We start from the raw sequence: 13,617 nt of genomic DNA on the forward strand, positions 1-13,617 counted from the left end.
TCAAACGTTTGGGCTCAGCAAGAATCTTAAGAAATGAATACGTTTTATTCAGTAATGATGCATTATATTGATCAAAAGTGACAGAAAAAAATGCAGCCTTGGTAGGCAGAACAGTTTTGACCCCAAACATTTGATATATATATTTTTTTTTTTTTTTTTTCTTCTTTTTCTAACAAGTATTTTGACCTTTTCTGTAAGTGTAAAACTTCTTTTACTGTAATTAATAAAAAATAAATGAAAACAATTATTTTATTAGGTGTTCAAGCACGAAGTGCTGAAAACCTATTGTAATTAGGTGTTCAAGCACGAAGTGCTGAAAACCTATTGTAATTGTACTGATTTTTATTATTATTATTATTATTATTATTCTCCTGTAAAACGCATCGTGCAGCCCAAACCGTAAGTGCTGGAGACTTGAAACTTTGCCATATGGTAGTACAAAAATCGAGGAGAGGTTATCAAATTATGAGCCAGATTGGCCTATAGGTGGCGCTATAGCAATCAATTGCGCGAAACTGGTCATAACTCCTAGACCGTATGTCGTAGACTCAAGTGTCTTATATCATTGGAAAGCTGACCACCTGACGTAAAAAACGTATATCTCCGATTTAATTTCCGCCATGATAGATTTTCCGCCATTTTGAATTTTGTCAAAAACCTACTTTTGCAAACTAGTCCCTGGTTTTTCGCCCGATCGGAACCAAACCAATGCAGAAATGTTCTCTGGAGTCTGATAATCAATAATTATTGAAAAAAAGTTCAATTATCGATTAACGGTCGCTAGGGGGCGTAAAATTAACATTGTAGGCGGAGCCTATATTACTAAAACGCCTATAACTCAAGTAGTAAATGAGATAACTTCACCAAACTTGGTACACATGTGTAGGAGGTCAATTTGAGGTCACGATAAAAAAACCGCGTTGATTGGCCACATGGTGGCGCTATAACACAGAAAAAACATATAAACACCTGACCGTTTGTCCGATTGACTTAAAATTTGGTATGCAGTGTCTTGGCCCAAGGGGCCATCTATGTCTAGAAGGATATTGGCGTATCTAAAAAAAAAATGGCCGCCATTGGCCAATGAAGTTTAAGCACCCATTAGACATGGTTAACGGAGGCCAATCGTAACGAAACTCGATGGCCATGTTCAACTCATGGCCCTAAAGGTCTGTAAGAGTTTTGAAAGAAATCGGCCACTAGTTGGCGCTAACGAGTTTTACGGCTCTGTAATCACGTGATGTTACAAATATCGTCACAAAATGCATATCATTTGATAGATCTCCTCATGCTGAACAACTTTGCCTCTAGAACTAATGCTGTCAATTGAATTGTTCATTAATTATACGCAATTACGTTAAAAACCTACTTTTGCGAACTAGTCCCTGGTTTTTCGCCCGATCGGAACCAGACCAGTCTAGAACAATTCTCTGGACTCTCTAGATCAATAATTATTAAAAAAAAGTTGAACTTTTGCATTTGGATGGCTATAAGAGGGTAATTTAAGAAAAGGGGCGTGTCAAAATACACTCAAAAGCCTATAAATCCTAAATAAAAACTCAAAACTTCACAAAAATTGGTGAGCATATGTGCAATAACATCATTAACAAGCATGCAAAATTTTATGGAGATCGGACCATAGGTGGCGCTATAACTGTTAAAAAGCTTTTAAACCATATATTTCCTATGGTAAATTGTCTGTATTGGCTGTAAATGGTGTTTTTCCATCTATGATGTCAGTGGTTAAATGCTTGCTAAATAAATCTTAATGTCTTTTAACGTTAATGTGCTTAAAGGCCTTAAAGGCCTTAAAAGCTTGAACACCGACAAATGCTGCTTGCAGCTTTAATTAGGTGTTCAAGCACGAAGTGCTGAAAACCTATTGTAATTGTACTGATTTTTATTAGGTGTTCAAGCACGAAGTGCTGAAAACCTATTGTAATTGTACTGATTTTTATTATTATTATTATTATTATTATTATTCTTCCGCCGTAAAACGCATCGTGCAGCCCAAACCGTAAGTGCTGGAGCTTTGAAACTTTGCCATATGGTAGTACAAAAATCGAGGAGAGGTTATCAAATTATGAGCCAGATTGGCCCATAGGTGGCGCTATAGCAATCAATTGCGCGAAACTGGTCATAACTTCTAGACCGTATGTCCTAGATCCAAGTGTCTTATATCATTGGAAAGCTGGTCACCTGGCCAACAAAACGTATATCTCCGATTTAATTTCCGCCATGATAGATTTTCCGCCATTTTGAATTTTGTCAAAAACCTACTTTTGCAAACTAGTCCCTGGTTTTTTGCCCGATCGGAACCAAACCAGTGCAGAAATGTTCTCTGGAGACTGAAGATCAATAATCATTGAAAAAAAGTTGAAATTTCGATTCACGGTTGCTAGGGGGCGCAAAATGGACGTTGTGGGAGGAGCTTATTTTACTAAAATGCCTATAACTCGAGAAGTAAACGAGATAGCTTCACCAAACTTGGTACACATGTGTAAGGGGTCAATCTGAGGTCACGATAAAAAAACCGCGTCGATTGGCCACATGGTGGCGCTATAACACAGAAAAAACATATAAACACCTGACCGTTTGTCCGATTGACTTGAAATTTGGTATGCAGTGTCTTGGCCCAAGGCCCCATGTATGTGTAAAAGGATATTGGCGTATCTCAAAAAACATGGCCGCCATTGGCCAATGAAGTTGAATCACCTATTAGACAAGGTTAATGGAGGCCAATCAGAACGAAACTCGGTGGGCGTGTTCAACTCATGGCCCCAGAGGTCTGTAAGAGTTTTGAAAGAAATCGGCCACTAGTTGGCGCTAACGAGTTTTAAGGCTCTGTAATCACGTGGTGTTACAAATATCGTCACAATATGCATATCATTTGATAGATCTCCTCATGGTGAACATATTTGCCTCAAGAACCAATGCTGTCAATCGAATCGTTCATTAAATATTCGCAATTACGTTAAAAACCTACTTTTGCGAACTAGTCCCTGGTTTTTTGCTCGATCGGAACCAGACCAGTCTAGGACAATTCTCTGGACTCTCTAGATCAATAATTATTGAAAAAAAGTTGAACTTTTGCATTTGGGTGGCTATAACAGGGTCATTTAAGAAAAGGGCGTGTCAAAATACACTCAAAAGCCTATAAATCCTAAAAAAAAAATCAGAACTTCACGAAAATTGGTGGGCATATGTGAAATAACATCCTTAACAAGCATGCAAAATAATATGGAGATCGGACAATAGGTGGCGCTATAACAGTTAAAAACAGTTAAAAACCATATATTTCCTATGGTAAATTGCCTGTATTGGCTGTAAATGGTGTTTTTCCATCTATGATCAAATAATGTTCATATCATAATGTTCAAAACCAGTGCAGAATAATTATCTGGACTCTCTAGATCAATGATTATCAGAAAAAGTTGAACTCCTGCATTTGGATGGCTATAATAGGGTCACTTCAATATGTAGCCTTGACCAAGTGTCCCCGAAAGCCTATATCTCTTCAATGAATGCTCAGATCTTCTTAAAAACAGGTCAGAACATGTGAAATAACATGATAAAGAAGCATGACAAATTTCAGATAGATCGGACAAAATTTGCCTCTTTAACAGTTAAAATAGATGAAAATGATATGAATAACATGGTATATTAAGCCAATAAGTGGTATTATACTGCCCCCTGCTGTCATTTAATCATATTACTCCCTAATATTGTTATATAAGTCATATTTAGACTTTATAAAATAATTATTTTAACATTTACAATCACATTTTGTCAAAATTCATCTATTGGAGTATTACTATTGACAATTGTGTCACATTGAGAAATGGGAATCCTAAAATGCTTATTATACAGCATTAAAAGAGATTTTCACAATAACATATCCCAAATGTGTGTGTGTAAACATGCATCATGGAGTTAACATGAAAAAAATGTTTTGCTTTAATGCAGAATACTGGTGAAACCAAGTAGTTCAAAATGAAAGTGAGCCAATAAGTGGTCTTCTACTGCCCTCTGCTGGACATTCTACTTATTAATAGTCTTTTCACATGTGCTTTTGCATTCATTCAGACACTAAAAAATCCCTTATATAACAATTACTATTATAACACAATCATATTTTGTCAGTCATATATTGTTTGTTTATCACTTCATTTGTTCTGATGCTTCACATAATTGCTAGCAACGTGGTAAATCATGGTAAATAACGCTATAAACATGATAAATCACAGTAAATAAGGTAAATCATGCTAGATTCCTGATAAATCATTCTGGAATGTGGTATATCATGGTAAATCATCTTATAACATGGTAAATCAAGGTAAACTAAGATAAATCATGGTAAACTATAGTAAATCATGCTAGAATCATATTAAATCATACTACAATGTGTTCAATTGTTGTAAACCATAATAGAACAGAGTAAATCATGCTGAATCATAATAGAACTTGGTATATCATGGTAAACTATAGTAAATCATACAAGAACGTGGTAAATCATGAAAAATCACACTAAAATATGGTATATCATGCTAAATCATGCTAAAACATGGTCTATTCCATCTATGATGTCAGTGATTAAAAGTTTGCTAAATAAATCTTAATGTCTTAAATGCTTAAATGTGCTCAAAGGCCTTAACTGCTTGAACACCGGCAAATGCTGCTTGCAGCTTTAATTATTATTATTATTATTATTATTATTCTTCCGCCGTAAAACGCATCGTGCAGCCCAAACCGTAAGTGCTGGAGCTTTGAAACTTTGCCATATGGTAGTACAAAAATCGAGGAGAGGTTATCAAATTATGACCCCGATTGGCCCATAGGTGGCGCTATAGCGATCAATTGCGCGAAACTGGTCATAACTCCTAGACCGTATGTCGTAGACTCAAGTGTCTTATATCATTGGAAAGCTGACCACCTGACGTAAAAAACGTATATCTCCGATTTAATTTCCGCCATGATAGATTTTCCGCCATTTTGAATTTTGTCAAAAACCTACTTTTGCGAACTAGTCCCTGGTTTTTCGCCCGATTGGAACCAAACCAATGCAGAAATGTTCTCTGGAGTCTGATAATCAATAATTATTGAAAAAAAGTTCAATTATTGATTAACGGTCGCTAGGGGGCGTAAAATTAACGTTGTAGGCGGAGCCTATATTACTAAAACGCCTATAACTCAAGTAGTAAATGAGATAACTTCACCAAACTTGGTACACATGTGTAGGAGGTTAATTTGAGGTCACGATAAAAAAAACGCGTCGATTGGCCACATGGTGGCGCTATAACACAGAAAAAACGTATAAACACCTGACCGTTTGTCCGATTGACTTAAAATTTGGTATGCAGTGTCTTGGCCCAAGGGGCCATCTATGTCTAGAAGGATATTGGCGTATCTAAAAAAAAAATGGCCGCCATTGGCCAATGAAGTTTAAGCACCCATTAGACATGGTTAACGGAGGCCAATCGTAACGAAACTCGATTGCCATGTTCAACTCATGGCCCTAAAGGTCTGTAAGAGTTTTGAAAGAAATCGGCCACTAGTTGGCGCTAACGAGTTTTACGGCTCTGTAATCACGTGGTGTTACAAATATCGTCAGAATATGCATATCGTTTGATAGATCTCCTCATGTTGAACAACTTTGCCTCTAGAACTAATGCTGTCAATTGAATTGTTCATTAATTATACGCAATTACGTTAAAAACCTACTTTTGCAAACTAGTCCCTGGTTTTTCGCCCGATCGGAACCAGACCAGTCTAGAACAATTCTCTGGACTCTCTAGATCAATAATTATTAAAAAAAAGTTGAACTTTTGCATTTGGATGGCTATAAGAGGGTAATTTAAGAAAAGGGGCGTGTCAAAATACACTCAAAAGCCTATAAATCCTAAATAAAAACTCAAAACTTCACAAAAATTGGTGAGCATATGTGCAATAACATCATTAACAAGCATGCCAAATTTTATGGAGATCGGACCATAGGTGGCGCTATAACTGTTAAAAAGCTTTTAAACCATATATTTCCTATGGTAAATTGCCTGTATTGGCTGTAAATGGTGTTTTTCCATCTATGATGTCAGTGGTTAAATGCTTGCTAAATAAATCTTAATGTCTTTTAACGTTAATGTGCTTAAAGGCCTTAAAGGCCTTAAAAGCTTGAACACCGACAAATGCTGCTTGCAGCTTTAATTATTAGGTGTTCAAGCACGAAGTGCTGAAAACCTATTGTAATTGTACTGATTTTTATTATTAGGTGTTCAAGCACGAAGTGCTGAAAACCTATTGTAATTGTACTGATTTTTATTATTATTATTATTATTATTATTTTTCTTCTGCCGTAAAACGCATCGTGCAGCCCAAACCGTAAGTGCTGGAGCTTTGAAACTTTGCCATATGGTAGTACAAAAATCGAGGAGAGGTTATCAAATTATGACCCCGATTGGCCCATAGGTGGCGCTATAGCAATCAATTGCGCGAAACTGGTCATAACTCCTAGACCGTATGTCGTAGACTCAAGTGTCTTATATCATTGGAAAGCTGACCACCTGATGTAAAAAACGTATATCTCCGATTTAATTTCCGCCATGATAGATTTTCCGCCATTTTGAATTTTGTCAAAAATCTACTTTTGCGAACTAGTCCCTGGTTTTTCGCCCGATCGGAACCAAACCAATGCAGAAATGTTCTCTGGAGTCTGATAATCAATAATTATTGAAAAAAAGTTCGATTATCGATTAACGGTCGCTAGGGGGCGTAAAATTAACGTTGTAGGCGGAGCCTATATTACTAAAACGCCTATAACTCAAGTAGTAAATGAGATAACTTCACCAAACTTGGTACACATGTGTAGGAGGTCAATTTGAGGTCACGATAAAAAAAGCGCGTCGATTGGCCACATGGTGGCGCTATAACACAGAAAAAACGTATAAACACCTGACCGTTTGTCCGATTGACTTAAAATTTGGTATGCAGTGTCTTGGCCCAAGGGGCCATCTATGTCTAGAAGGATATTGGCGTATCTAAAAAAAAAATGGCCGCCATTGGCCAATGAAGTTTAAGCACCCATTAGACATGGTTAACGGAGGCCAATCGTAACGAAACTCGATGGCCATGTTCAACTCATGGCCCTAAAGGTCTGTAAGAGTTTTGAAAGAAATCGGCCACTAGTTGGCGCTAACGAGTTTTACGGCTCTGTAATCACGTGGTGTAACAAATATCGTCAGAATATGCATATCATTAGATAGATCTCCTCATGTTGAACAACTTTGCCTCTAGAACTAATGCTGTCAATCGAATTGTTCATTAATTATTCGCAATTACGTTAAAAACCTACTTTTGCGAACTAGTCCCTGGTTTTTCGCCCGATCGGAACCAGACCAGTCTAGAACAATTCTCTGGACTCTCTAGATTAATAATTATTAAAAAAAAGTTGAACTTTTGCATTTGGATGGCTATAAGAGGGTAATTTAAGAAAAGGGGCGTGTCAAAATACACTCAAAAGCCTATAAATCCTAAATAAAAACTCAAAACTTCACAAAAATTGGTGAGCATATGTGCAATAACATCATTAACAAGCATGCAAAATTTTATGGAGATCGGACCATAGGTGGCGCTATAACTGTTAAAAAGCTTTTAAACCATATATTTCCTATGGTAAATTGTCTGTATTGGCTGTAAATGGTGTTTTTCCATCTATGATGTCAGTGGTTAAATGCTTGCTAAATAAATCTTAATGTCTTTTAACGTTAATGTGCTTAAAGGCCTTAAAGGCCTTAAAAGCTTGAACACCGACAAATGCTGCTTGCAGCTTTAATTATTATTATTATTATTATTATTCTTCCGCCGTAAAACGCATCGTGCAGCCCAAACCGTAAGTGCTGGAGCTTTGAAACTTTGCCATATGGTAGTACAAAAATCGAGGAGAGGTTATCAAATTATGAGCCAGATTGGCCCATAGGTGGCGCTATAGCAATCAATTGCGCGAAACTGGTCATAACTTCTAGACCGTATGTCCTAGATCCAAGTGTCTTATATCATTGGAAAGCTGGTCACCTGGCCAACAAAACGTATATCTCCGATTTAATTTCCGCCATGATAGATTTTCCGCCATTTTGAATTTTGTCAAAAACCTACTTTTGCAAACTAGTCCCTGGTTTTTTGCCCGATCGGAACCAAACCAGTGCAGAAATGTTCTCTGGAGACTGAAGATCAATAATCATTGAAAAAAAGTTGAAATTTCGATTCACGGTTGCTAGGGGGCGCAAAATGGACGTTGTGGGAGGAGCTTATTTTACTAAAATGCCTATAACTCGAGAAGTAAACGAGATAGCTTCACCAAACTTGGTACACATGTGTAAGAGGTCAATCTGAGGTCACGATAAAAAAACCGCGTCGATTGGCCACATGGTGGCGCTATAACACAGAAAAAACATATAAACACCTGACCGTTTGTCCGATTGACTTGAAATTTGGTATGCAGTGTCTTGGCCCAAGGCCCCATGTACGTGTAAAAGGATATTGGCGTATCTAAAAAAACATGGCCGCCATTGGCCAATGAAGTTGAATCACCTATTAGACAAGGTTAATGGAGGCCAATCAGAACGAAACTCGGTGGGCGTGTTCAACTCATGGCCCCAGAGGTCTGTAAGAGTTTTGAAAGAAATCGGCCACTAGTTGGCGCTAACGAGTTTTAAGGCTCTGTAATCACGTGGTGTTACAAATATCGTCACAATATGCATATCATTTGATAGATCTCCTCATGGTGAACATATTTGCCTCAAGAACCAATGCTGTCAATCGAATCGTTCATTAAATATTTGCAATTACGTTAAAAACCTACTTTTGCGAACTAGTCCCTGGTTTTTTGCTCGATCGGAACCAGACCAGTCTAGGACAATTCTCTGGACTCTCTAGATCAATAATTATTGAAAAAAAGTTGAACTTTTGCATTTGGGTGGCTATAACAGGGTCATTTAAGAAAAGGGCGTGTCAAAATACACTCAAAAGCCTATAAATCCTAAAAAAAAAATCAGAACTTCACGAAAATTGGTGGGCATATGTGAAATAACATCCTTAACAAGCATGCAAAATAATATGGAGATCGGACAATAGGTGGCGCTATAACAGTTAAAAACAGTTAAAAAACATATATTTCCTATGGTAAATTGCCTGTATTGGCTGTAAATGGTGTTTTTCCATCTATGATCAAATAATGTTCATATCATAATGTTCAAAACAGTGCAGAATAATTATCTGGACTCTCTAGATCAATGATTATCAGAAAAAGTTGAATTCCTGCATTTGGATGGCTATAATAGGGTCACTTCAATATGTAGCCTTGACCAAGTGTCCCCGAAAGCCTATATCTCTTCAATGAATGCTCAGATCTTCTTAAAAACAGGTCAGAACATGTGAAATAACATGATAAAGAAGCATGACAAATTTCAGATAGATCGGACAAAATTTGCCTCTTTAACAGTTAAAATAGATGAAAATGATATGAATAACATGGTATATTAAGCCAATAAGTGGTATTATACTGCCCCCTGCTGTCATTTAATCATATTACTCCCTAATATTGTTATATAAGTCATATTTAGACTTTATAAAATAATTATTTAAACATTTACAATCACATTTTGTCAAAATTCATCTATTGGAGTATTACTATTGACAATTGTGTCACATTGAGAAATGGGAATCCTAAAATGCTTATTATACAGCATTAAAAGAGATTTTCACAATAACATATCCCAAATGTGTGTGTGTAAACATGCATCATGGAGTTAACATGAAAAAAATGTTTTGCTTTAATGCAGAATACTGGTGAAACCAAGTAGTTCAAAATGAAAGTGAGCCAATAAGTGGTCTTCTACTGCCCTCTGCTGGACATTCTACTTATTAATAGTCTTTTCACATGTGCTTTTGCATTCATTCAGACACTAAAAAATCCCTTATATAACAATTACTATTATAACACAATCATATTTTGTCAGTCATATATTGTTTGTTTATCACTTCATTTGTTCTGATGCTTCACATAATTGCTAGCAACGTGGTAAATCATGGTAAATAACGCTATAAACATGATAAATCACAGTAAATAAGGTAAATCATGCTAGATTCCTGATAAATCATTCTGGAATGTGGTAAATCATCTTATAACATGGTAAATCAAGGTAAACTAAGATAAATCATGGTAAACTATAGTAAATCATGCTAGAATCATATTAAATCATACTACAATGTGTTCAATTGTTGTAAACCATAATAGAACAGAGTAAATCATGCTGAATCATAATAGAACTTGGTATATCATGGTAAACTATAGTAAATCATACAAGAACGTGGTAAATCATGAAAAATCACACTAAAATATGGTATATCATGCTAAATCATGCTAAAACATGGTCTATTCCATCTATGATGTCAGTGATTAAAAGTTTGCTAAATAAATCTTAATGTCTTAAATGCTTAAATGTGCTCAAAGGCCTTAACTGCTTGAACACCGGCAAATGCTGCTTGCAGCTTTAATTTGTCTTGTTATTGTTATTATTCTGCCGTAAAACGCATCGTGCAGCCCAAACCGTAAGTGCTGGAGCTTTGAAACTTTGCCATATGGTAGTACAAAAATCGAGGAGAGGTTATCAAATTATGAGCCACATTGGCCCATAGGTGGCGCTATAGCAATCAATTGCGCAAAACTGGTCATAACTCCTAGACCGTATGTCGTATACTCAAGTGTCTTATATCAGTGGAAAGCTGGTCACCTGGAGAACAAAACGTATATCTCCGATTTTATTTCCGCCATGATAGATTTTCCGCCATTTTGAATTTTGTCAAAAACCTACTTTTGCGAACTAGTCCCTGGTTTTTCGCCCGATTGGAATCAAACCAGTGCAGAAATGTTCTCTGGAGTCTGAAGATCAATAATTATCGAAAGAAAGTTGAAATTTCGATTTACGGTTGCTAGGGGGCGTCAAAACGTCAATGTGGGCGGAGCCTATTTTACTAAAATGCCTATAACTCGATAAGTAAATGAGATAGCTTCACCAAACTTGGTACACATGTGTAAGAGATCAATTTGAGGTCACGATAAAAAAACTGCGTCGATTGGCCACGTGGTGGCGCTATAAACAAGAAAAAACGTATACACACCTGACCGTTTGTCCGATTGACTTGAAATTTGGTATGCAGTGTCTTGGCCCAAGGCCCCATGTATGTGTAAAAGGATATTGGTGTATCCCAAAAAACATGGCCGCCATTGGCCAATGAAGTTTAATGACCTATTAGACAAGGTTAACAATGGCCAATCAGAATGAAACTCAGTGGGCATGTTCAACTCATGGCCCTAGAGGTCTGTAAGAGTTTTGAAAGAAATCGGCCACTAGTTGGCGCTAACGAGTTTTACGGCTCTGTAATCACGTGGTGTTACAAATATCATCACAAAATGCATATCATTTGATAGATCTCATCATGCTGAACAACTTTGCTTCAAGAACCTTTGCTGTCAATCAAACCGTTCATTAAATATTCACGAATATGTTAAAAACCTACTTTTGCAAACTAGTCCCTGGTTTTTCGCCCGATCGGAACCAGACCAGTCTAGGACAATTCTCTGGACTCTCTAGATCAATAATTATCGAAAAAAAGTGTCATTTTTGCATTTGTATGGCTTTAATTGGCTCATTTAGAAAAGGGGTGTGTCAAAATACACTCAAAAGCCTATAAATCCTAAATAAAAACTCAGAACTTCACAAAAATTGGTGAGCATATGTGAAATAACATCATTAACAAGCATGCAAAATTTTATGGAGATTGGATCATAGGTGGCGCTATAACTGTTAAAAATCTTTAAAACCATATATTTCCTATGGTAAATTGCCTGTATTGGCTGTAAATGGTGTTTTTCCATCTATGATGTCAGTGGTTAAATGCTTGCTAAATAAATCTTAATGTCTTTTAACGCTAATGTGCTTAAAGGCCTTAAAGGCCTTAAAAGCTTGAACACCGACAAATGCTGCTTGCAGCTTTAATTATTATTATTATTATTATTATTCTGCCGTAAAACGCATCGTGCAGCCCAAACCGTAAGAGCTAGAGCTTTGAAACTTTGCCATATGGTAGTACAAAAATCGAGGAGAGGTTATCAAATTATGACCCCGATTGGCCCATAGGTGGCGCTATAGCGATCAATTGCGCGAAACTGGTCATAACTCCTAGACCGTATGTCGTAGACTCAAGTGTCTTATATCATTGGAAAGCTGACCACCTGACGTAAAAAACGTATATCTCCGATTTAATTTCCGCCATGATAGATTTTCCGCCATTTTGAATTTTGTCAAAAACCTACTTTTGCAAACTAGTCCCTGGTTTTTCACCCGATCGGAACCAAACCAGTGCAGAAATATTCTCTGGAGTCTGATAATCAATAATTATTGAAAAAAAGTTCGATTATCGATTAACGGTTGCTAGGGGGCGTAAAATTAACGTTGTAGGCGGAGCCTATATTACTAAAACGCCTATAACTCAAGTAGTAAATGAGATAACTTCACCAAACTTGGTACACATGTGTACGAGGTCAATCTGAGGTCACGATAAAAAAACTGCGTCGATTGGCCACATGGTGGCGCTAAAACACAGAAAAAACGTATAAACACCTGACCGTTTGTCCGATTGACTTGAAATTTGGTATGCAGTGTCTTGGCCCAAGGGGCCATCTATGTCTAGAAGGATATTGGCGTATCTAAAAAAAAATGGCCGCCATTGGCCAATGAAGTTTAAGCACCCATTAGACATGGTTAACGGAGGCCAATCGTAACGAAACTCGATGGCCATGTTCAACTCATGGCCCTAAAGGTCTGTAAGAGTTTTGAAAGAAATCGGCCACTAGTTGGCGCTAACGAGTTTTACGGCTCTGTAATCACGTGGTGTTACAAATATCGTCAGAATATGCATATCATTTGATAGATCTCCTCACGCTGAACAACTTTGCCTCTAGAACTAATGCTGTCAATCGAATTGTTCATTAATTATACGCAATTATGTTAAAAACCTACTTTTGCGAACTAGTCCCTGGTTTTTCGCCCGATCGGAACCAGACCAGTCTAGAACAATTCTCTGGACTCTCTAGATCAATAATTATCGAAAAAAAGTGTCATTTTTGCATTTGTATGGCTATAATTGGCTCATTTAGAAAAGGGGCGTGTCAAAATACACTCAAAAGCCTATAAATCCTAAATAAAAACTCAAAACTTCTCAAAAATTGGTGAGCATATGTGCAATAACATTATTAACAAACATGCAAAATTTTATGGAGATCGGACCATAGGTGGCGCTATAACTGTTAAAAAGCTTTTAAACCATATATTTCCTATGGTAAATTGCCTGTATTGGCTGTAAATGGTGTTTTTCCATCTATGATGTCAGTGGTTAAATGCTTGCTAAATAAATCTTAATGTCTTTTGATGCTAATGTGCTTAACGGCCTTAAAGGCCTTAAAAGCTTGAACACCGACAAATGCTGCTTGCAGCTTTAATTGTACTGATTTTTAGGTGTTCAAGCACGAAGTGCTGAAAACCTATTGTAATTGTACTGATTTTTATT

Source organism: Phoxinus phoxinus (assembly GCF_949152265.1).
Source record: "Phoxinus phoxinus genome assembly, chromosome: 12".
Lineage (NCBI taxonomy): Eukaryota > Metazoa > Chordata > Actinopteri > Cypriniformes > Leuciscidae > Phoxinus > Phoxinus phoxinus.